We start from the raw sequence: 25,637 nt of genomic DNA, 5'->3' as shown, positions 1-25,637 counted from the left end.
ATTTGTTTCTTTGTCTCCTGACTTGGATGATGTTTCATGATTTTAAAAAAAATTTTGACTTGCTTGCTATAGAATTTAAAATAGGTTCAGAAAAATATACTTCAATATGCATTGCTAAAGGGAGTTTTATCGCACAAAGCTAGATTTAGGTATTTGATGGCTGGGAGCCAGCTTACTGCTGTAGATTCCAAGTGGAGATAGAAAGCATTGACACTGCTGAACAAGTAACAGATCTTTCATTCCGGGGGGGAAAAAAGGACATAAGCTACTAAATTTAAAACCATTTCCTCTTCTTTTCATACTGCCAAAAAAGTCCAGATATGTGGTTTTTGAAGACATCCTAATTTGAGGCATGATTCACTAAAAAAAAAAAAAAAAAAATCCCCTTGAAATACCTTTAAAATTTTTTACTTGAAACTGTCTTTACTTTGCCTTCATTTCTAAACAGCATAATTGAGGTATAATTCATATACTGTGCAATTTACCCATTTAAAGCATAAAATTCAATGGTGTTTTAGTATATTTATCACACTGTATAATCATCATCACAATCAATTTTAGAAAATTTTCATCACTCCAAAAAGGAACCCCATACCCATTAGCAGTCACCCTCCATTTCTCTTCAACCTCTCCAGCTCTAGGAAGCCACTAATCTACTTTCTGTCTCTATAGATCTGCCTGTTTTGGACATTTCATACAAATGGATTCATATAATACAGTCTTTTATGTCTGGCTTCTTTCACTGAGCATGTTTTCAAGGTTCATCCCAGTTGTATTAGGATTTCATTCCTTTTTATGGCCAAAGACTCTTGAGAGTCCCTTGGACTGCAAGGAGATCCAACCAGTCCATCCTAAAGGAGATCAGTCCTGGGTGTTCACTGGAAGGACTGATGTTGAAGCTGAAACTCCAATATTTTGGCCACCCGGTGCGAAGAGCTGACTCATTGGAAAAGACCCTGATGCTGGGAAAGACTGAGGGCAGGAGGAGAAGGGGACGATAGTCGGCTGGATGGCATCACCGACTCAATGGACATGGGTTTGGGTGGACTCTGGGAGTTGGTGATGGACAGGGAGGCCTGGCGTGCTGAGGTTCATGGGGTCGCAAAGAGTTGGACACGACTGAACGACCGAACTGAACTGAATATACTGCATTTTACTTATCCATTCATCAGTTGACAGACATTGGGCTGTTTCTGCTGTTTCGCTATTCTGAACAACGCTGCTCTGAACACTCACGTACAAGTTTTTATGTGAACCTGCACTGTCATTCCTCTTGGATACACATGCCTAGGGGTGGAAACGTTGGGTGGTACGGCAGCTCCATGCTGAACACTTTAAGGAACTATCCAACTGTTTGACAAAGTGGCTATGCCGTTTTACGTTCTCATAAGCAGTGGGTAAGGGTTTTGATGTCTCCACATCTTCATCGACACTTGTTACTGTCTTTCCTATTTTAGCCATCCTACGTGTGTGAAGTGGTAACTCACTGTGGTTCAGATATTTTAAAGGGAATGTTCCCATGGGGTTTCTGTCTTGTTTTCCCCTGGCCAGTACCACGAACGCCAGCCACTGTACGATGTGGTGTCCTCTGCAGCAGACGAGATGGAAGGAAGTGCAGAAACACAGACAAAGCAGACGAGACGTCAGCTCAGAGACTTGGGACAGTCATGGTTTATTTTGAGACTACGACGTTCTGACTTTTGTAGATATGGAGAAACAGAAAATGACTAAACCACTCACAAAGGCCGCTCTAAGCCACAGCTTCTTTTGTTGTTTGGCACTTTCTTTGCCTGATTTACTTTCGGAGAACAAATTTGGTCTTAACTGCAATGTGTAATTGTTAAAAAATGATTAATTTTGCCTCTGAAGAGCCATTTGTAGCTAATGTTCTATATGAGTAGCTTCCACGCTTATATTTCCACTTTCTAGGGGGCTTGGACCCAGCAACCAGAAAGATAATCCTCCTTTGTGGACATTCCCACAGTTAACTCCACACACATCTGGATGGCAGTTCAATAGTCCACTGTTATTCAAACAATCTGTAATCACACATACTGTGTGTCAGCTAACAAGCCAGGGTGTATGGCTTCTCAGTATTCCGTAGCACGCAGCACGCACAATTTACAAATAAAATAAAAATCTACAGCAAAGACAACGGCACATTCTTCATTGAATGACTGAGTAAAAAGAGCGTCTCTGTTGAAAGACAAGACATCACTTGTTATTTTGACGGTCAATGAAAAGAGGTACAGAAAACCATATTTCATCTTTAGCTCTCTTAACATGGGAAAGTTCCATATCTGTAGCGTGGAAGAACCTGGGGCCATATGTTTCTTTAAGCTAGGCTCGAAGCAGAGATGGCCAGATGACCACTAAGCAGTATGAAATGCAGCTGACAAAATTTCCCGGGCTAATCCCTGTAAGGCATGGTAGATGGCAGAGAATGGAAAAGATGGACACCTCACTGCGATCAACTGCTTTTCTTATTACTCTCAGCTGGGAGGATGTCAGGAGGGAGAAACTGAGTTCAACTTCCCAAGTAGCTGAGTAACAATTTTGGAAACAAGGAGTCTGATAAGGCCAGAGGAAGTGAAGTCGAACTTGTCCTGAGAAAAAAGGGCTGGGGACAGGCTCTCCACACTCAGCCACTGAGACCCCGGACAAGCCATTGAGATGACAAGGTGGCGGAAATAGCATGCCAACGACCGATCATTGTGGGATAGGGAGGTGTTGGGAAATGCAACCAGAGGAGCAGCTGTGCAACATTCCACCTGTCCTGCTGGCCTGGCAGCATGGTGACCCCTGACCCTGAAGGGCTGTGTGCATCACTGGGAGTCCAGAGCCTGTTCAGAGCATGTCCAGGTCTTGGTGAATGTTGAGGCCTCACCGGGGATCACTTAGCTAGGTCACTAGCTCAAGTCCACTAGGTCAAGTCCGTAAGACTCAGCGACCAGATGACAAAGCATTTCTTATCCAGGAGGGTTCCCCACCCCCACACCCAGGGTTGCCACACTGGCTTTGTGCCTGTGACACCATAACTTGATTCCCAGGCTCTGCTGAAAGCTTCTTAATAGAGGACAGCCCCAAGTCCAAGGTAAACTCAACAACCTTGTAAGAAAATAGTCAGTAAGGTTCAGGTGACTCAAGAGAGGAAGAAACTGTTGCTGTTTAATCAGGTTGCACTGGGGAGGCAAGATGAGTTTCACATTGAACTTCACATGTCTTTATTACTCTCCACTCACAATATATGAATACCTTTAATATTTCAGGTAGCTAGTCATTTTTTCCCCCCAGTATATCAGGTATTCATTGAGGATCTATTATGTGCTAGGAAGGGCATTGCACTCTGGAGATATAAAGAGAAAGGAAACACAATGCCTGCCCTCAAAGATCTCATGGCCTTAGAGGAGAGCCAAGCTGGCACAGAATAATTTATATCATGAACTGATGAAGGGGAGATGGAGGACAGTGAGGAGGCCCAGAGGGAAGAAGGACTATTCTGCCTGAGGGCTTGGAAGAGCTCCCCAGAGAAGGTGAGTGAACCCCACCTTGAGAACATCCCGGATGCTCTGCCAGTGACCACTGTTTTACACGTGGCCTGACTGAGCCTCCAGTGTGGGACAGTGAATCAGCCTGGCTAGCAACCAAGTGAGAAATCTAAGCTCCTCTCCCGTACTCCATTCTCAGTATCCCATGCACCCCTGGAATTGGCAAGGCAAGCAACTGGATGGTGGTGACGAACCCAAACTTCATTAACCCGACAGAACATTCCTCTTGATCTCTGGACATCTGTGGATTTGCAGGAGGGGGCCTCGTGGCCATGCCTAGATCTGCCCACCACGGCACAGACCTGCATCTTCGGCTCTCTCCCTTATACCCCCTAGAAGGCAACAATGCTACGGCTTAGGTATCAAACCAACAATAAATAGGAAAAGCAAAAGGAACTGCAAGAAGAATGACTCAGCAAAAGAAAGTCATCAATTTATGGGGAAAAAAAAAAAAAAAGGTTTCTTTTGGATCTCCGGAAGTATGTCCTGAAAGGTAAGACAGCCACAGACAGCTTTAATTGCCAGACCACGGTAGGTCTCAGTGACCTCGACAGTCATCTTCACATGGATGGAGTGCTCTTGTTCTATTTTGGAGGCACCCCTGCGCTTCACACGTGGAGGCCTTGCCTCAAGATCACAGACCTGGATTAAGACCTTACAGGCCGCCCCGGCCGCCCCCTGAGAATGCAGGCTCCTCGCTCTCAATGTACCGAAAATACTGCATGCCCTGGCCCGGGCATCCCAGGGAACGGAAGATGCCAAAGAGACTTTCAGAATTCAGCCTTATTATTTTGCTAGGAACATTTTCTTTTGGTTCATTTTAAAATCATTTCTAAAGTTATCTCCTTATGGGACAAAATGAAAAATCTAAATCTCACTGGAATTTCTCCTTTTAAAAATTGTCAACTATTGACCAGCCTTCTCCTTTGATCATTATAGAACCATAGAGCTTCAGAGTAATAAGAGCCCAGACGAGCTGTCCAGAACCACAGCGCATCCGATGCCTCTGTGATAAGCATCCCTACTAAGCAGTCAGGTACTGTATGCTATCAATCCTTTCACCAACATCATCTTACTACTCGTTTGCCATTCAGGGCAGCTCTCTCAGTGAGAAAGCTCTCTCATTTTAATCCACAATATACTCCTGGTAGTCTCCACCTACACGTCCTGGATCAAGCTTTTGGGGCCACAGAGACAGGTCTAATGATTTTTCTATAGCACAGCCCCTGTGAAAGTTGAAGAGAATCTGTTACGTAGTATTTCCTACCATCTCTAACCTCTGAATGCACCCCAGTTTGGAAAGAAGTTTCTAAGCTTGGAATTTGGAAGAGGTTTTGATGAAGCTTTTAGAGTCATGACCTTCCTAGCATTCAACTTCTGTCGTAACTCTGCTGCTTCTTCCAACCAACATAACTATTCTTTCTTTCTCCCTCTAATCTAGCAATCCATCCATCTACCCACCCACCCATGTATCCATTCACCTACACTCTCCGCCCACCCACCCATGCATCCAATACTTATAGAGAGCTTACCACGTGCGAGGCACTATTCCAGGGACCAAGGTTAGGGTAGTGGACTAGATAAACAAGGCGTCTGGTTTCGCATGGCTTACAATCTAATAGAGACAACTCACAGTCATCAAGTGAATACATGAAGAAAGAGGATAAAGTACAAGATACTAGGTATGGAGGATAGGGAAAGCCTTTTTGAGGACTGACATTAACCTGAAAAAAAAAAAAAAAAGAAGGGGCCATTCAAGTGACTATTTAGAGGAAAAACATTCCAGAACCGAACAGCAAGGGCAGAGATTGCACAAGAGTGAATGTAGGTCAGGTGAGAGAGAAAGAACAGTAGGAGATGGAGTCTGAGGTATGGAATCATCAGAATGTGTGTGTGTGTGTGTGTGTGTGTGTGTGTGTGTGTGTGTATTTAAACCACCACTCAGAATAGAGTCACTTGTAAATTCAGCTTTACCTGCTTGCAGAAATAGCAATTCAAATTAGTTGATCCCTGTTTCTCTGTGGCCCATAAATATGTTGCTTTTCTCCAGAATGTCAATTAAAAAGGTCTTGTAATGTATCAGTGGAGTGCTATAGGGGACTCAATGACCAGACTGGCAGAATATTAATTTCAACTGAGTTGCAGGATTCCTGAACAGTCAAGGAAGAACAAGGGTATGTAAACCCAAAGCCAACTCACATTAACTCAAGAACGGGCTTTGTGTGTTCTAACCAATTATACCTCCTCCGCTAGTTTTTAAAAGCTTTATTTATGAAGCCCATATTGGAAATTAAATGTTTATGACCATTTTTTGAAGGTGAGGTATAGAACTTGGCAACATATTGATTAATAACTTGTGGATGGCTGGTGTAAGGAAGCCAGTTTTGAACCCAGCTGTAAACAATGCATCAGCAAGGGTTTCAGCTATTTGGGGTTCAGAGCTTGCCAATTTGTAATTAGTTGCAGATTTTCAATTACTTCTCAGCAAACAAAATTGTTTTATTTGCATCATTTACTTGGCATTTAATTTTAAAAGAATCCAATTGATTATTCTTAAAGACAATGAATTTGGAGGGCTGGGATAAAAATAAATGGAAACATTTTTGAGTAGCCCTACATCTGTATTTTTGTTTTGAGAGATATCAAGGTACAGAACTTGGCCTAAATTCAATCAATTCTATCCCACAATCCCAAAATGCATCCTGTGCAATTTGTCAAAAAGATTTTTGGCAACTACGTATAAAGCTCATGAGATTTGTAATGAAGAACATAATCTGAGGAGGAAACAAAAAAAGCAAAGTTGCATTTTCTGCTAATTGAAACTGGTAAACTATTGTAACTCTGAATTCAATAGAAGATGAAAATAATTTTAAATGTTAGTCCTTGTTATTTTGCATCAGACTGGTTCTCTCCATGACTCGGGGCTCCTTACAGGCCCATTCTTTTTTCTGTGAAGAAAATTCAAATCATTCAATGAAATATTGATTGAGGACCTACGCAGTAGTTGGTGCCAGTGTTAGTCGCTCAGTCATGTCTGACTCTGCGACCCCCTGGACTGCAGCCTGCCAGGTTCCTCTGTCCATGGAATTTTTCAGGTAAGAATACTGGAGTGGGTTGGCATTCCCTTCTCCAGGGATCTTCCCAGCCCAGGGATGGAACCCAGGTCTCCTACATTGCAGGCAGATTCTTTATTGGCTGAACCACAAGGGAAGCCCAGTTGGCGCTAGAGTTACTACCAAATAAGAGACGATTTCTGCCCTTACAAAGATCAGAGTTTAGTGGAAAAGGACGGAGCTTTAAAAAGAATATTAAAGACTGGCTGTGACAAGTATTATGATAAGTAAAACGCCATGGGATTAGAAAGGAGGAATTCATTCTGAAGATCTGAAGATCAGGGAAGGTGAGAAGGTAAAATGCAATAAAGCAAGGAGGGATGGATTTCTGCAGTGGGGGTGGGGGTGGGGATGGGGAGGAAGACATTTTAGGGAGGGGGACTGGGGCACAGAACGACACAGAAGAGGGAGTGTGCACCCTGGTCAGAGACCTGAGGCAGTCTAGTGTGGCTGGGTAGACGTGGTGAATCAGGAAGGGGTGGGGAGGAGGCGGAGGGAGGCGAGAGCAGATTGCAGACAGCCTGGGACAGACCACACGGGAAGGAGCTTGAACCCGGTTTTGAAGGTGGGGAGGAGCCCATGAGGAACACTGGGCAGTGACAGGATCAGGAGGTTCTGTGCTGAGAATGACCAGCTGGGGAGCGAATGGTCTGTGAAGAGGGGCAGGAGCAGTAAGGGCATAAATGACAAGCGATCTGAGGCGTTTCAGAGCTGTGATCGACAGAACCTAAGCAGCATTCCTAAAGACTACGGGAGTGAGAGAAGAGGGTGGGTCCAAGCTGACTCGCAGACTTCCTTAGATGCTCACCCTCTTATCCAAGACAGAACATGTAAAGCATAATTCTGATGGGGTGAGAATGATACACACACTCAGAAAGTGCCACAGTAGAACATTAGGGCAACCCTCAAAAACATTATGAGAAATGAAAGAGGTCAGCCATAAAAGGTCACATATTGTACGTTTCCATTTCTATGGGATGTCCAGAGTAGGTAAATCCACAGAGACAGAGGCTAGGGGGAATGGGGAGTGACTACTTAATGGGTAGAGGGATTTGGTTTTGATGAAATGTTCAGGACTAAAAGAGGTGAGGATTGCACACCGTCCAGTGTGCTGAATGACGCTCTTGAAAATGGTTAATTTTATCTCCTGTGAATTCTACTTCAACTGAAAAAAAAAGATAGAAGGAAAAATAAAAACAAAAGTCGCCAAACATCATGGCAATCCATGGGACCTTATATTTCAGAGTTGTACATGCCCAGAGCCTCCTCTTAAATCCAAAGAGTAGGAACACAGACAAGGAGGAAATGCTAGTGCCCATTCATTGAGGGCAATCGTTGCTTTGGTTCCCAGTGGACACCGTCCTTCCCACCTGTGATCATGCACATTTTCCTTGGAAGGCCTGGGCTGCTGACTCTGAGGGTGTTTAATTTGCAAGAACCTTATTCCTTAGGTATATCCTCTACTCGGACCATCTGCCTTTACTATGTCAAACTCTGGCTGACCTGGTAATGTGAGGAGTCAATCTGTCATGTGGGAGACATATTTGGGGGGAGGGGGAGGAAGCAGAGCACACAGAGAGAGGAGCATGTAGGTCAGGAAACAGTAAGGAAAACTTTCTGGCATTCATATTGGTCATCAGTAGCCCTGGGGGAATAAAGGGCTCCCTGGGGCTCAGTGCATCACCGGGAAGATTAATTAACATTTGTAAAGGCCACACACAATGTGAAAGGCCCAGTAATGGATCTCCAAAAGCTGCAGTCCTTGTTTTCCAGAAGGGTCATGAAACCAGGAGTGGAAAATATTCCCTAGAAGACAAGCTGGATGACCTCGGCCATGAAGAACACTGCAAAGAAATGACCGGGCTTGTCTGGGATTCTCTTCATTCTCAAGTTGAATCTGATCTGACAGATGTGGTGAGTAATTAAACCCTTGTCCATTCATCGTCTGAATGCTTGCACTGCTTGGAGAATGGGGCAGGAATAATGAGAGGCACAGCCCCTCTGGGACTATTCAGGAGGGCTCAAATTTGCATGGTCACATGAACCCAAAGGAAGTGGATTATGCTGCCCCGCCAGGAAGTGGAGACCGCCAGAGCTTTCTGATTTGCATAAATCATAGGGCTGGAAGGCAGCGGGGCTTAAGGGCTCTCAAAGAAAGCCAGGTGTAGCTGCCTCCCCCGAAATTCAGTACATTTTTGTAGCTAGATTCCTGCTCACAAAGGCTGTATAGGAAATTTCACTTGTGATGTCATTTGTTCAAAAGTTTCGTCAATACATTCCCTTAAGTTTCCCCCAAACATGATTTTTATAAGCAAAGTTGCTACACAGCCTTTTAATGAATGGGTTCTTTTAATCACCTTGAAAAAAAGGTGATGTGGTAAGGGGTAATGCATTATATTATGATTACCGCTGTCAACCAATTTATAATTGTGTGACAAGGTGCTTAAGAATTGTTTATGAAAAAAACAGTTAATGCCTCTCAAAAAGGATTACATTCTTTTTAAGTTTCAAATGAAGGCTACCAATTAATTAATCCATTTACATAAAAATGTCTTGGATCAGCTACCTGCAAAGATAAAGGATGAAATCTATCCTCTAATTGGAAAAAGAAAAACTGCTATAAATATATGGTAATAAACATACAGAAGGGCTGTACAAGAAGTAAATAGCAGTCATTAATTAAAAACTGAAATGTTAAAATTTTTATTTTACTCTAAGCAAAATTAAAAGTATTGATGATGTCACATACTTTGTTGAATAACTTCTCTTAAATATAGTTTTCCATCCATACCGTTTTACTCAATTTTCTTACTGGAAGCCATACAAAAATTACATAATCATTTTAGATGGGATGTAAATCTCTCTTCAGTTTTTCCTCCTACAGAGCTAACTTCATGTTGTCTCCCAGATTCATAGATATCAGTCAACCAAGGTGGGTTAACATTCAAATGTTTGCTCCCATGGGTTCTGAACAAGTCCTACACTTGACGCAAACAGTCATTACAGACCCAGAGTGGAACAAAGAAGGCAGATATTTACTAGTGAAAAACTGAAGTTGCTTAATCACTTTAATATATGTAATCAAATGGAAATTATACATTACCCAGACTAATTACATATAATTTCTTGGCATTTGGTATACATTATTCAGACTATATCAGGGAAAAAAATTAAAAAAAGATTCTTTTTTATAGCAGAATTTTCATGGTAAAATACATCTCATGTGAAATCCCATCTTCCTAGTATCTATTCTGAAGTTTTGGATGACTTAAGTTCGTTTTCCCTCGTGTTTTCCAAGCTGAGGTGGAGCTGCCATTTTGCAGCTGGAACTGGTCTTTTCATGGTCACTTGCTGGATTTATTGACATAGTGGTTGAGAAAATGCTGAGGTGAAAAGTGGGAAGGGAAAGAGAGAGAAAAGAGGAGAGAAAAAGAAAGCAGGAAAAAGAGGGAAGACAGAATATGGAGGAAAGAGAGGGAGATGTTTAAGAAAATCCTAAAGGTACAGGGTGTGATTAATGGGAAGGAGAAATGCTTAGCCTAAGAGACTGATAAGAAATGAACTGCCAGTGTCAACAGGTCACCTGTCACAGGGGCTCTCTACCTTGTTGGTGGACTGGCAGGAAGTGACACCCAGGCATGCCGGCTCTGCACCAGCCCTGACTCTAAATGAATTTAAAGGTACCTCTTAAAGTTTCTCTTTGGACAGATGGTTCAAGCCGCAAGGTCCTGGCTATCAATTGGCAGGGCCCAATCTCTGTTTTACAAAGGTGTGAGGGAGGAATTATCAATAAACTCCAAGAGAAGCCTTCTCAGAAGTAGAAATAAAAAACTTAAGTTCTAGTAAAGTCTTTGCAGGGAAACGAGGGTCACAGAACGGAAAAAAAAAAAACCCTATGGTTTACCTGCAGCTGTACTCTCTCTCCTGTACCAAGTCCATTTCCACCTTCAAAATAACTGAGCTAGCTCATGGGATCTTCTTTAGAAAAGGAAATGATAACCCACTCCAGCGTTCTTGCCTGGAGAATTCTATGGACAGAGGACCCTGGTTGGGCTACAATTCATGGGATCACAAAGAGTTGGACATGACTGAGTGCTAACACTTTACTTCTAAGGAGCTCAGTGCCATTTATACAAATGGCTGGCGTTATTTTCATGCCCTGCTGCTGAGAATTATGGTGATGAGACCCAGGTCCAGAGAAGTTACATAATTCATCCCAGGCAACGCTGCTGGGGAGAGACGTCCAGATGGTAGGGTTCCTGGGTTAGAGGCTAGTGTGCCCAACCTTTGGCCCTTGAAGTTTCTGGGGAATATCAGGTTTGCTACCCACAAAGAGGGTTGGAAGAACTCTCCAGAATCATAGCCAGGAATGACCCTTGGCAGTACCTTCACAGCACTGAGAATCTATAAGTCCCCTCTCCAAGTGTTTGACAGAATATTTTACAGGTTACACCAAGGGTGTCCGGCCCACGATTAGCCAATTTTCAAATGGGGTATGAACTGACTGTCTCAACTGCTTAATTGATGGCATCCCCATCAATGACAACCTACCACACCATAGGCGTGCTGTTCCTCCGTTGTATGTGCCTTGTTAGGAGGTATTTTTGTATAGATCCCTTGAAAGTGTGCACCAATTTGTGCTGTTTTTCCTGAAATGCCTGTGGCGTATTTTGTGTTTTGTTTGTTTCATTTTGGCCTGTACCCCGTAGCTTGCTGGATCTTAGTTGCCCAACCAGGGATCGAACCCTGGACTCCAAGCAGTGGACTCCCAGCAGTGGAAGCTTGGAGTCCTAACCACTGGACTCACAGGGAATTTCCCTGTTGTGTATTTTGAATACGCTCAATTTCATGCAGGGAAAGTCTTCCTAAGATTCTATATAGCGATAGAACCTCTTCAATTGTAAAACTAAGACAATCCCAGTCTTTGAGGATTAAAGATAAGCACATTGCTTGGCATAAAAAAAAAAAAGCCCACAATAAGTGGTAATTATCACAATTATTATCGCAGAAAAAGAAGAGTAAGCAGTTGTTTAAGGCTACGAGAACAGCTTTATTTTCATATTTTTCTTCCCAGAGATTTAAACTGTTCAGGTCTGTTTGCATTCTTTTTGGTCTGTGCTGATATCAACACATTATTTAAAGACTGTTAGAAAAGTTAATCCAAGAGAAACATACGCTCTAAGTCACTGACCTCTTTAAATGACACCTTTTTCATTAATTATTACCTTTCAGTGATAGTACTGGGGCCAGTTTCTTTTCTCTCTGATGGCTTATGTGAGTTTGAGGATAAAAAGTGGTTTCGAACCCTTCTAGCCAAGGAGCCAAAGAGCCTCTCCTTTTAAACTTTCAAGACAAAAGCAAAAACAAACAAACAAACAAACCTTTAAAGGCCAGTAAAGCTGATAGGTTAGAACCAGTTCCCAGACTAGCTTGGCCACTTAGGAGAGACATGATCTGAGTAAGTTGTTTCCTTACTCATAAGGTGGAATAATAAAAACACTTATCTCTTAGGGCTATTGTGGAAGGTTTTTAAAAATCCACTAATATAAAGGGCTTAGCCCATGCCTGGTACATAGAAGTGCTCTACAACTGGTTACCATAATCACGCTACTATCAGTAACCATAAAACTCCCATAGAAGAGTCAGGGCATTGGTGCAGGGAATGGTTATTGATCGATATTGATGGAGAACACTAGGGGTAACCAAGGCCCCACTCACCCCCAACTCTCCCTCTCTTTGCACGTACATGGCGTGATTCTATTTCTTTTTTTCCATTTCAGGAAATTAATTTGCACTTGAAAATAGTCACTAAGCTGAGCCCTTTGTGAAATATGTGTTTAAAAAATGTGGTGGTGACACCTGGGGTTATCAGTCTTTTTATTTGTGGAGACAAAGGTCATATCAGACTTTAGCAATTGTGTATTTTCTGGGCCCACATACTACGGAAGGCTCCTTTATCCCCTTAGTGCCCCGCGCATGGTAAAGAAAGCAATTTATTTTATTTCAGTCTTTCTTTTCATGAGATGGAGCAAACAGCATGTGTTATTCTGAAAGGATGTTAAAAAGCAAAATTATTCCCAGAAATTTCTAGTTGACTTAACAGTTGTGGATAAACACAAACCGGGTGTCATTCTGCCACATGGACCCGCCCTACACCATCTACTGCTGATTTCATCAGCTGTGTGAGGCATTCTCAATATTTATTCTTCTTTTACTATTGGTAGATAATATTTCTGATTCTACTCAATTTAAAATAGAGAGAGGGAGAAAGAAACAAAGAAGGAATGAAGGGAGGGAGGGAGAAAGAGAGGGAGGAAGAGAGGCTTAAGCAGGGACTGGCTCCAAGAATCTGAGAAGTGGTCCTGAGTTAAATCCCTTTCTCTGGTAAGTGAGACAACTGGTGAGCTGGAGCCACACTGTCCCCTCAGCAGCCCGTTCGTGTCGCAGATGCGCTGCACAGCGTCAGGGCAGCTGCAAGGCATCCTGGGAGCGTGGGGTGGGCTTTACTGGGGCCAGAGGATGGGGGGTAAGGTGGAAGTAGGGGAGGCGGGGTCCTGTTGAGGTTGGTCAGTCCTCGGGCTTCCAGGAGTCTTGAGAGCTAAAGGTGAGCTTTCAGAAGCCTACTTTTTATTTATTTATTTTTTTGAAGCCTACTTTTTAAAACCAAGATTTTGGATTCCTTCAGAAAGTGGACTTTTAATAACCCTGGATCCTCAGGAAAGGTAGAAAGATATGACAGGAGGGTAAAAAAAGATACTACTGCATCATTTTTCCTTTCACGTATAAAATCTTATGAAGATTAACTTTCCTTCTGCTGTTGGTATTATTAAGCTTGAGCCCACTCTGCTGCACACTGGTTTTTCAGCCTTGAGAATGGACAGTGCTGGCTGCACTGACTTGTTGATCCATGAAGTCTATACACTGAAATATAAGCCACCCAAAAGCTCAGGACTTCCGCTGCGAGCATCAGCTACGTAAAGCTCCTCTCCTCAGCCCGTGTTCTAGGACGTATTCATGAAGAATGGCTGCTTATAATTTATTTCCTATCGTGTTTTCTTCATGTATACAACTTTGACTCCTTAGGGATCATGAGAATTCTTTATTGCAGGGTATCTTTTATGCAGGAAAGAATGCAGCTTCTCTCTTGGAAGAGCAGTTTGGCTCTGCTCTGTCTTCTTTCAGCAACATTTAATGAGGGCCTACAGTGTGCCTTGTTCTAGGTAAGCTTGATGGAGGCAGACGCTGGAGGAAGACAGGTTCAAACCACACAAGAGCAGGCTGAGCAAAGCCATTTTGGGTTTTACTGCTGATGCTTCTCACTATCTTAGATGAAGGACAATTTTTGCTTGGATGTTTCATTTCCAAACTTTTGAGGACTAATAGGTACATAGTCATTAAGTTGTGTCCAACTCTTTGTGACTACAGCCCACCAGGCTCCTCTGCCCATGGGAATTCTCCAGGCAAGAACACTGGAGTGGGTTGCCGTTTCCTTACGGAGTCCTATTAACACGACAAGCCGCACGCAACTTATCTAAAGTGTACTCAGCAGCACTCAGAACAGTTTATGGCCTGTTCAGTGAGACAGTCGGCCGACCGTGTGTTTGGATGTTGTGGCAAGGGGAAACCACTAGATTTTTAAATGCTTACTCTCGATTGTTACACTTACAACATCATAGGATAACAGCATACAGTTCATGGACTGGCACCAGGAGTAGCTCTAGACCAAAGAATGAAAGATGTTCAGTGAAGCAACTGAAAGCCTGCACCCTGATTCCTGTTTTGTGCTTTTCTGTCCAGACTCGTGCCCCACCTCCATATCCTGCAGCCTCCAGCAAGCCAGTCAAAGCAGGACCTAGTCTGTGAAAATAAACTATCAACCCCAAGATAGTCTGAAGTCCTTGAAGACCATTGTCTATAAAATTTTATGTGTATGTGCATTTTTCTAGCGAGAAGGACCCTAGTTTTCATCTTATGTTCGAATGGGTATGTGGACATACATGGTGGTATGTGGAAAAATGCTTCTGATTAACTTCTCAACACTTTTTCATTACCCAGCAACTCTAGTTAAAAATTTCAACATGCACCCACCTGTGATTCCCAGGGAAACACACACACCTGAGGGATGTTTGTTTTCATGAAGCCTCCCCTGACCTGATGACTGGGCTGACCATTTCCAAGGTGTTTCAAAGCACTGCTCTTCTGGGTTAAGAAAGAGACTAAATTCGTCTACCAAAGTCTTGGATAGCAACAGGAGGTTAACTTTCTTCACAAATTAAATGAAAATTAGTCCGTGAAAAGGATACAAGTATTCTTCAGCAGTAGAAAGGTGTTCTTCACACTGGCATCTTAGAAGCTCAAAGATGAGTGAAGCATCTGACTTAGAAGGGAAGGACGGACGGACTGAGAGAGAAGGTCGGGTCTGGGAGGAGGAGAGGTGAACACTGGCTGCTGTAGGCGTGTGGGAGGCAGGGGGTATCTAGGTGGAACCAGATGACCACAAGGTGCTGGAATAATGAGATATCCAGGAAGATGGGGGTTGCCATTCCAACACAAATATAACCGTCTGAAAAACGAATCTACCCCTAGGGCCCGGACTGTGGCCTTTACACGCATAGAAAGGCAGCAGGATTCCTTGTAGAAACGGCTGATTCCAGATTCAGGCCAGGAGCCTGGGGTACCTTATCCTGCCAGAAGATACTAGAGGAATTACATTCAAAGGTGACCGGAGGCATCTAGAAGGGATTCCCATTGATGAAAGATGGGCTCTCTGAATATCAAAAAGAGTATGACTACAGTGGACTGATGCATATGAAACAGACGAAACCTTAAGTTTTTAAATAGTATTCAACAAACAAACCTCCAAAGGCCACTTTTGGAGGTTGCTGGAGCAATTCAATATTCTGAAAACTGATAAACCAATGGAAAGAGGCTTTTATGCCTGCTTCTCTTGTATGAACTGTATTTCAGAGTGAGCCAACAGTTGATAATGATAAGTTCTATTAATATACAGAATAATAGCTAATATGTGCAGAAAGAATGGCCGAATTGAGAATCTCCATTTGTAACCTCTAATGGATGTAGATAGTGATTATTAAGTAATTGTAACTGTTAACAGGTAGATAGACAACTTCATAATGGATGAATCAGGCTGGCCATATCTGAACTCACTATCAATTTTGACATCAATAAAAGTTGTTATGCCTCCTGTGATACAATTGAACCTGAATTTCATCAAGTCTTCAGAGCTAAGCACTAATTTACAGGAAGTACAGAGGAGAGAGGAACACATAAAACAGTACAATGAGGATGCAACAGGTCAAATACATAATGTGGACATTTTACAGGACAATGATCTGGTTTCTTCAACAAATAAATACTATAAAAACAGGAGCACTATCTGTAATAGGTTGAAAGAGGTTTAAGGCCAGTCGGTCAAATGCAACAGGTGCATCTTGTTTGGATCCTGATTCAAACTGCCCAGTTATTTGTGGACGTTTGTAAAATAATTAGGGAAAACTTAACCTGGCCAGGGCATGTAATCATTAAAGTTGTCAGCCGTGATAAGGGTAGTTTTTGAAAAGTTGTTCTGTGTGTACTAGAGCTACTTACTATTAATAAAATATATATAGTTAAAATCAGATTATCTCGAATTTGCTTTAAAATACTCTGGGAAAACAAAAGAAAAAGGGAAGAAAAAGAAAACAAGAATGGCTAAATGTTGGTAATTGTGAAAGATGGGTGTTGGGAGATGGGGGTCCACTACAGTATTTTTTTTCTGTATGTGTTATATAAATTTCTGTGAGAAAATGATTTTTTTTTTTTAAGAGAGAGACTCTCCCAGAAAATAAAGCAAGTTATGACAGGCAAGCTGATGAAAAACACAATCCTTATCTATCGAGTCTTTGAATTCATGCCCACCACACTTGCCTGAGCCCTAGGGTCTGAGGAGGCCAAGCACAGGTCACACCAGGGAGTTCAGTCTTCCTGGCCTCTGCAGAACTGGGTAACTAGATGCCTGGGAACTCATCGGCGGCAGCAATTGCGCTGAGTCCACAGTCCCCAAGAGAGGTTGGGGCAGCTGTCTGATTGGTGGGAGGGGATGGAGGCTTTCAGGATCTACTCTGGGAGAGGCAAGGAAGAGAACTCCAGCCATTGCCTAGCATCCTCTTTAACCTCATTCCCAGAGCAAATCCAAAATGAGTACCCACGGAACCATGCCATCTGGGATTCTATCATGCACCACTGGCAATATGCCATGGCAAGCAACCCTCAGAACTGTAGATGACTGGCATATTTGAGGCCACACACATCTTTTCTCCAGCTCTCTATCCTCTTGTATGTTATTAATGCATTTAAAGAACTGTAATAAATTTGGATTTGGAGAGGGTTTAGTTAAAGGTAATAACACCATACTTGATACAAAAATGACCTATTGGGACCTGTAATATCTCCATGCCAGCTTTTTTCAATTAAGTGACCACAACTAGCAAACAACTATTAACATGGGGACTTTGTGGGCTACAAAGATATGCAGTGTCTGCAATGGTGAGCCACAAAATGCTTATAGGAGAAAAGGGAGGAAAAAAAAAAAAAAACCAGTTTCTCACATAAGTTCTCGAGACAAAGATGTTATTCAGCTTTACAATCCTTTGAGCTCCTCCTAGGAATATTCCACCAATCTCCACAATTGCAGTTGGAGGCTGTCTCATGGAAAGTGTGTGCTAGAGAACCTGTAATATCCATGAAATGTCTACACTTGTCCTCAACCGAGAGAGTCAGGGACTCCTGCTACTGTACCCTCAATGACTAGAGCTGCCTCAGTTATTTCTTCAACTGAAAATTAAACAGAAACTAGGCCTAATTGTGCACTTCAATTTTTCTCTGAGGCTGTCCCACACACCCTAATTGTATTTACTTTTTTGCACGATTAGCCACGGATGCTGGAGTTTGGAGCCGCTGCTTCCTATTGAATAGCAACCATGCTTTCTGGACCGTAGGTCCCACGGTTCAGCAGGGTGGCGGTTGGAAACTGGAGATTACCCAGAGGATTCGGGAGGTCAGCCTGCCATACACAGTGCTTCGTGGCCCTCCCGGTTATCCAGCAGGGGCCCAATATCACCCTTCAGCCCAGGCTCCTGGCTGGCAGAGCTCTGGCCTATTCTTCATGCAGAATAAAGAGCTGGAGAGAGCTGTGGGAGGTTGCCTGGCTCAAGCTTTGGCTTCTTGCAAAAAGCTTGATGCAAAACATTCCACTTCATTGGAAAGTTCTGAATCTGAGGGAGTACACTCTTGCTAGAGTAGCTGAAAAGAGTCTTTAGTTTTCAAGTAAGGTCAGTCCTGTTTGCAGCCTTGTACGGAACAGACTGTTTTCTCAATAGGAGCTTAGCTCCTATGCCAGGAGCATTACTCTACAGCTACTACTAGTAACAGCAGCAAAACAACGATGATGATGACGATTGTAATGTCATAATATGCCAAGCTTTTATTTTCTTTCAGGTCTTTATCTTAGTTTTTATCATATGAGTAGCACTGTAATCTCCATTTACAAATGAAGAAACTGAGGTACAGAGACATGAAAATAACCTGCCCCAAATCAAGAACTAGTAAGTGGAAAAAGTCAGGCTTTCTGGCTCTAGAGCAGTGGTGTGAACTACTGTGAGATGCTGCCTCTACCCACATTAGCCACGTTAGTTTTGACTAATTTAGCCACATGAGCTAAAACTTACGAGCTTCGGTTCTGAATGGATAATCTGAGTTCCAAAGAGTGGCCAAAATGACAAAGCAAATGTCCAGAGTTTGCTGAGTTTATGCTTTAGTTCATCTTAACCCTGGTTTCATAGAAGAATCATCTGGACAGCTGTTAAAAAACACTGACGCTGGGAACCCGTCCTTAAGAGATTTAGATTCATGTGGTCTGGGGTGGAGCCTGGTCATCGGTGTGTTTAAAAAGCTCCCCAGGTGATTCTCATGTGCAGCCAGGGCTAGGAATCCCTGGGTGAGACTGACAGATGCGCTTCTGAACAGCTTTGCCAAAATAAAAGATGCAGTAGACACTGCCGCACATTTTCTTCCTCTTCGATAGTCACAAAGGACAATATCATACTAAAGGCTCATATTTAAACTTCTTTGAATATGGGACCTTTGTTGTGCAAAGTGTCTATAAACAGATGGGAAGTGCTGTTCTGTTTGGAAACTAGTAATTCAAGCTGATAAATTTGGTTACTCTCTGTTAAACAGAAAACTGTAGAGACAGGAGTTTTCCAGTCAGTCTCTTTCTTCAGTAAGGATACAAAGGACTCCTTAAACCAGCTTATTCTCTTAAGTAACAACAAAGATCCACAATCTCATAGTTGGAAGGGACTGTGAGTGCCTCCTCATTTCTCTTGACAACAATACCACACACACACACACACACACACACACACACACACACACACACACACACACACTGCAGATCCCTCTTAGAGCATCCTCCCAGATGGTCATCCAGCTCTAGCTTGAACAGTTCAATGACAAGAGACCTCACTCCTCAACAAGACAACACATTTCATTGTTGGGCAGATCAAGTCTTCTTTATATGGCCTCAAAATTGCCTCCCTATAACTTCTACTTGTTCAGAGCTCTGTTGTTGTCTGGAATAATGGCATAAAGTCTCCTCTTCTTTCAAATGAGTGTCCTTCAGCACATCATTAAGGCGCAGCATGGTACACTGGAGGGAACACAGGCCTACACAGGAGCCAAGAGACTTGCATCTGACATGTAGCTCTGACGGAGACATTATGACTACAGCAACTAATGCAAGTCCTTCAGGCCTTAGTGTCATCATAAACATGACAAATCCATAAAAACAAGGACAATGAAAAACTTAACCACATAGTTGTAAACATCAAATCAAAAGTGTAAGTCAGATGCTTTGTAATTGAATTGTGTGTGTGTGCTCAGTTGCTCAGTTATGTCTGACTCTTTGCGACCCCATGGACTGTAGCCTGCCAGGTTCCTCTGTCCATGGGATTTCCCAGGCAAGAATGATGGAGTGGGTTACCATTTCCTTCTTCAGGGGATCTTCCCAACCCACAGACTGAACCTGTATCTCCTGCATTGGCAGGTGGATTCTTTACCACCTGGGAGCTCTTTGAAATTGAAAAGAACTCTAGAAACATGTTATTATATTAGTAGATCTTTTAATGTACTATATATATTATATATACATAATATTTTTATATTCAAATAATTCTTCTGTGACCTGAAACTTAGATTTTATTTCCAAAGTTAGGTATATTAGTGCTGCTTAATAACTACATCAATGAAGGTAAATTATGCTCCATGGTGCCACCTATCGGTTACTTATGTCAGTGATTCAAAATTACTTTTGTCAGAAAAAGGCTTGCAAGATGGCATGGGTAACAATGTGTCAATGCTGTCTTTTTGTGAAGACTGGAGGAAACAAAACTATGGACTTGGAATCAGAAGGTCTGGGTTAGAGTTTGCCACCTACTATGTAGGCACCATTCAACAAGTTAGCTAACCTGCTCCCTTATACACAATGGGACAGAAAAATAATATCAATCTTACATGTGCTATTATGAGGTTAAAATAAAATAGTGTGTGTTAAGTACCCAACAATAAATACTGTGGATTCTAACTGCAGAGCACTTCATCATTATTTTTTTTTATTAATCACTGAGAACCCATTTGAAAAATGCATTATTTTTCTACATTAAGTAGAGACATTCAGTTCTCTGGATTCCACCTGAATAGAGCTCTAAGTCTATCTTTAATTCTGTATGACCCACATATTTCGTTTTTCAGGCTCTCAGTTACCTAATTTGTAAAATGAGTTAATTGGACAAACAGATCTTTAAGCTATTTTCTAGGTATGACTCTGGGACCATGAAGATCTGACATATTGCTAATCAAATTGAAAATAGTTTCAGAAGTAAACTGATTCCTGAAAGCAGTTCAATTCTTGTATAATCCAAAGATACTACAATTGTAAAAACAATGTGTTCAATTTTAAATCTGTTTTGAAAATTATTCCATTTAGAAAGATATATTTGTTTCCAACTTAGTTCTCCTAGTCACATTCCTAAGGTGAGGTAACAGAATTTTAAAATACTCAATTGAAACAGGTATTTCTCCAAAGAAGAAATACAAATGGCCAATAAACACATTAAAAAAACGCTCAACATCTTAGCCACACCGGGAAATGCAAATCAAAACCACAAAGAGACAGTACCTCACATCCACCGGGATAATTATAATCAAAAAGACAGACAATAACAAGTGTTGGCGAGGATGTGAAGAAATTGGAACCCCGATACACTGCCGGTGGAAATGTAAAACAGTCCAGTTACTTTAGAAAACAGTTTGGCACTTTTTCAAAAAGTTAAACATAGAGTTACCATACGACCCAGCAATTCTACTCCTAAGTATGCAGCCAGCAGAAATGAAAACATACGTCCAAGAAAAACCTGATGTGACTGTTTACAGCAGTGTTAGTTGTAACACCCAGAAGAGTAGAAAGGACCTAGATGTTCACCAATTAATAAATGGATAAATAAAATCTGTAATATTAGTAGGCAACAAAAAGATAAGAAGGACTAATACAGGCTACAACAGATGAAACTTGAAAAGCTTATGCTAAGTGAAAGAAGCCAGGAGCAAAAGATCACATATTACATGATTTCATTTATATGAAATGTCCAGAATAGGCAAATTCATAGAGACAGAAAGTTGATTACTGGTTGTAAGGGGCTAGTGGGAATTGGGGAGTGACTGCTAATGGGTACCAGATTTCGTTTTGGGGTGATGAAAATGTTCTACAATTGACTGCAGTGATGCCTGCACAACTTGGTGAATATACTAAAAACCATTCAATCGTGCACTTTAAATGGCTGAATTGTAGACTATGTAAACTGTATCTTAAAGCTGTTAAAAACTCAATAGAAGCCCCTGATCTTTAAATTATAAGGATCAAAGATCAATTCAATTTAAATTAAAGTGCAAAGAACACGTGTTTGTATAATAGTATTCCACGTGGATAATTGCTTTATATGTTCAACTGCTTTAAGCCCATTTTTGCATTTGGATCATTTTTCAAGGCAGAGCTGAAATTTAAGGAAGTAAATTGAATAAACAAAGCTATAGCAGCACACGAAATGTATTTCTTTTATTTTATGCTACCCAGGATTGACTCAGCGGTGTAAAATGCCATTTAAAAAAAGAATGATGAAATTTGAATGAGAAAATGTATTTCATCGTGGAAGATAAAAGTCTTCCCTTCTCTACAGTGAATACAGGTAATTTCAGAAGCAGCAGCTCCTAATTATTCACTGTTGAAACGCTAAAAAAAGGTTCATATTGAAAACAGTGACCTCCAGTTTGCTCTATGAATGAAGGCAGACACGAATTCTCATTTTCCTAGAATCCTGGTTGATAACTGAGTTGGGAAAGCTTGCATTTCTTCATTACAGTGCAGTCCACTGTTCATTTAAATAACAATAACCTGCATAAAAGTCACAAAAGCATTATCTAGCAATTCCACTGTGTTGAAATGCATTATTAGTACTAACAATGCCAAACAGAGTAAATAAATGACTGTCTTCTTATTTTTAGCATTATTCCTGATTACTTAGCTTTATGAAAGGCTAGCATTATTATTACGGGTGTATTCAAACACCTTGGTCAACACCATTTGCTTGGATAACTCTTGAACTAGAAGGGATTTTAAAATAGAGCTATAATTCTTTTCTAGGTTGTCCAAGGGCGAAAAATCCCCTCTAACCCAGTTTTAACAGAAAACATTTGAAGAACTCAACTTCTGTTCACTATGTATGTATAAAAACTAAAAGTCCTTAATAAATAGCATACTTGCTATAGTACTTATACAAAAATGTAAAATTTACACCAATAGTTTAACTTTACATCAGAAGATTTCCTACCAAGAACAGGCTAACGTTACTTCACAAAATGCTACTGACCAACCCTGTCATGAGCGCCATTAGCGCACCCAGGGAATGGCAAATAAGGAGAGACTGGAAGTCATTTACTCCTGAGGCTCTGGTTTGCTGTAGTAACATAAAAAAGAGCCTCTCAGAGAAAGATACGAACATTTTTGGATTTAACTGTCTCTGATTAGAAGGAATGAAATGATGTCATTTGCAGCAACATGGATGGTCCTAGAGATGATCATACTAAGTGAAGTGAAGTCAGAAAGAGAAGACAAATGCCATTTGATATCACTTATATGTGGACTCTAGAACATGACGCAAATGAACTATTTATGAAACAGACACGCAGACACAGAGAACAAACTTGTGGGCGCCGAGGTGGGTGGGGAGGTGGCGAGGGATGGATTGGGAGTTTGGGATTAGCAGATGCAAACTATTATACGTACAGTGGATAAACAACAAGGTCCTACTATATAGCACAAGGAACTATATTCAATATCATATAATAAACCATAATGAAAAGAATAAAAAAGACATATAACTGAATTGCTTCACTGCACCCAAGAAACCAACACAACATTGTAAATAAACTATACTTCAATTAAAAAAAAAACAGTGTCCAACTGAAGTATAGCATCTTTGAAGATGGGGCAATAGGACATATGCTTATAAAGTGTTATCATTTTGAAAGGAATGCCATACACTAGAGTGACTGACTCTCATGTAGACAATGGAAGTATTTTGGTTTGTGTGTGTGCACTGAAGCCTTCGATCTTGGTGTGGAAAGGGAACAAGAAAGCTTTTGGGTAATAGCATGACAAGTAAATTATTGATAATATTTAAGTAATTTAAAGGATTGCATGAGCAGAAGGAAATGTTTTGAAGGGTGTGTGGCACATCATATTTTCTAACATTGGCTACAAAATATTTCCATCTCACTGATTTTCCCCAACCACGCCGCTCCTGCATCAAGGGGTGGGGGTCTACTTCCCTTCCCATGGGAACGTGGTGGGCCCTTGTGACTGTCTGGAGAAATAAAATGCAGCAGGGTGACACTGTGTGACTTCCTGAGTGAGTGATGCTCAATCATTCAGTCGTGTCCAACTCTTTGAGACCCCCTGGACTGTAGCTTGCCAGGCTCCTTTGTCCATGGAATTTTCCAGGCAAAGATACTGGAGTGGGTTGCCATATCTTCCTCCAGAGGATTTCCCAAACCAGGGATCAAATCCATGTCTCCTGTGTCTCCTGAACTGGCAGGGAGATTCCTTACCACTGAGCCACCTTCCTAGACCAGGGGTAATAAAGGTCATGCAGCCTTGCTCTTAAACTCATTTTTGGGGGTCTGAGGTGGCAAGCCTGAGGCTGCCATGCTGTAAAGAAGCCCAGACTAGCTTATGTAGACAGTCTACGTGGAAAAACCTCCAGATTGGTAAAGAGATAACAGGAGGAAGTCCTAGCCAGTCTCTAGCTACTCCTCCATCCTCTCTTTCCAACTATTTCAGCTACAGGCTCCATCTGAAGACAACCTCATGGGAGATACTGAGCCAGAACAACCAGCCAGGCTGCTCCTCAAATCCTGACCCACAGAAATCTTGAGAGATGATGATTGTTATTCTAAGCCATTACATTTTGGTTCATTACACAGCAATACAACCAGAAGAGGAGGGCAAGAGACCTGAAAGGAGACTCATATCACAAATAATACTGAGGGCATAGGGCATTTGGAGCCAAGGATTTCAAATCATTACCTCTTGACAACGCAGATAAAAGTAATGGAGAAAGATTCCTTCTAACTCTAAATCAAGTAATATCCCAACTCACTCATGATTCGGAGCTTAAGCTTCTCAGAAGTAGGTCCATGACCCCCTTTCATGGAATTTCTGGATTTTCCATACAGAGGCGCTTAGGGCAGCAAGGGGCAGGAGGGAACTTGCTCTGAAGCTGCATTTGTGTGGCAAGGGCTGTCCACTTACTCAGGCAGTGGTGGCAGGGGGCTGGTGAGATGGGAAGGAAGTTCTAGGCCCTTCAAGGTACCCACTGATCCTGCTTTGCCTTTTTCAGTATTCAGTAAAACGAGAAAGCTTGTTGTTTCTGAGCACAACATATCGTTTTAATTCCTCCAAGTCTCTTTTCTCTTCTTTGGTTAACTTGTACTCACTCTGTAGAATTCAGGCCAGGCATTGCCAACTCCAGGAAGCCCGACAGAGCAAAGAATTCCTTGTGTACCTCTACTGTCCTATTTAAACTTACAATTATACTCCTGTGTAGGTATGTTTTTTCACCATGCTAAGAGATAGATATTAATAACTTAGATTTGTATCTTGTACTGCCTAAGGCCTGCCTTGTCACAGTAGCTGGTGCTCAATAAATGTATGCGGAGATGAATGTGTAAAGCCAATTTGGCTTCAAAGAATGTATTTGGTGACATTGTCACCAAATGGTTTTGAAACATCCTATACTCTTCCCTAATCTCAAAGGGATATCTCTCTCTGTGCCGTGAACTCCCAGGGAAACACTTCATCCGAATTTCTCTCACGGTCCTTTCGCTCACTTTGGACCTTCATTCTCCCTCCTTCTCCCATCTGGCCCATCTCTGTACCTTGGACCACACTTACATGGATTCCTCTAAGATCCCCCCTTCCGGATGGTCCACTCCACGGAGCCAGGTGCCTGGGCCAATCCCATCCTGACTGCCGAGAGCCACACTTCACATGCCAGAGGCGGGTTGGGTCAAGCAGTGTGTCTTCCCTGTCTCAGGACACTCACAAAGCCATTATTGACTCTGAAATCTCTTCCCTGGGGTTAGTGACTCTGCCTCCAACAAGCCTGCAAACGCACTTAGATATGTTCAACAGGTGATATCAAGATGGGCTCAAATGATTTAAGGACAACCTGACAAAGTTCTCAGAAGCTTACTGTGCCCTTGAAGTGGGTCATCCTCAGGAGCAGGAGCTTTTCATCTACCCAGCAGGTGTGTGTCATCAAACAAATATCACAAAGTGTCTTCCAGCCAGGAACAAGTATCT

The 25,637-nt window shown here is 42.0% G+C and overlaps 1 protein-coding gene across 13 annotated transcripts in view; it reads right to left on the bottom strand.

Moving 5' to 3' along the window:
* VTI1A (vesicle transport through interaction with t-SNAREs 1A) overlaps nt 1–25,637 on the bottom strand; it is a 382,104-nt gene that overhangs the window by 87,971 nt on the left and 268,496 nt on the right. For 2 of the 13 annotated variants that reach the window (XR_011564379.1, XR_011564380.1), the window contains one exon: nt 25,528–25,635. The exons of the other annotated variants lie outside the window; for them this stretch is intronic. The gene's annotated coding sequence lies outside the window, so the exon portion shown is untranslated. The remainder of the gene's footprint in view (nt 1–25,527; nt 25,636–25,637) is intronic. 13 annotated transcript variants of the gene reach the window in all.

Source organism: Bos indicus, chromosome 26 (assembly GCF_029378745.1).
Source record: "Bos indicus isolate NIAB-ARS_2022 breed Sahiwal x Tharparkar chromosome 26, NIAB-ARS_B.indTharparkar_mat_pri_1.0, whole genome shotgun sequence".
NCBI lineage: Eukaryota > Metazoa > Chordata > Mammalia > Artiodactyla > Bovidae > Bos > Bos indicus.
Note: the sequence above shows the minus strand (reverse complement) of the source record. Positions and strands in the feature narration are given on the sequence as shown.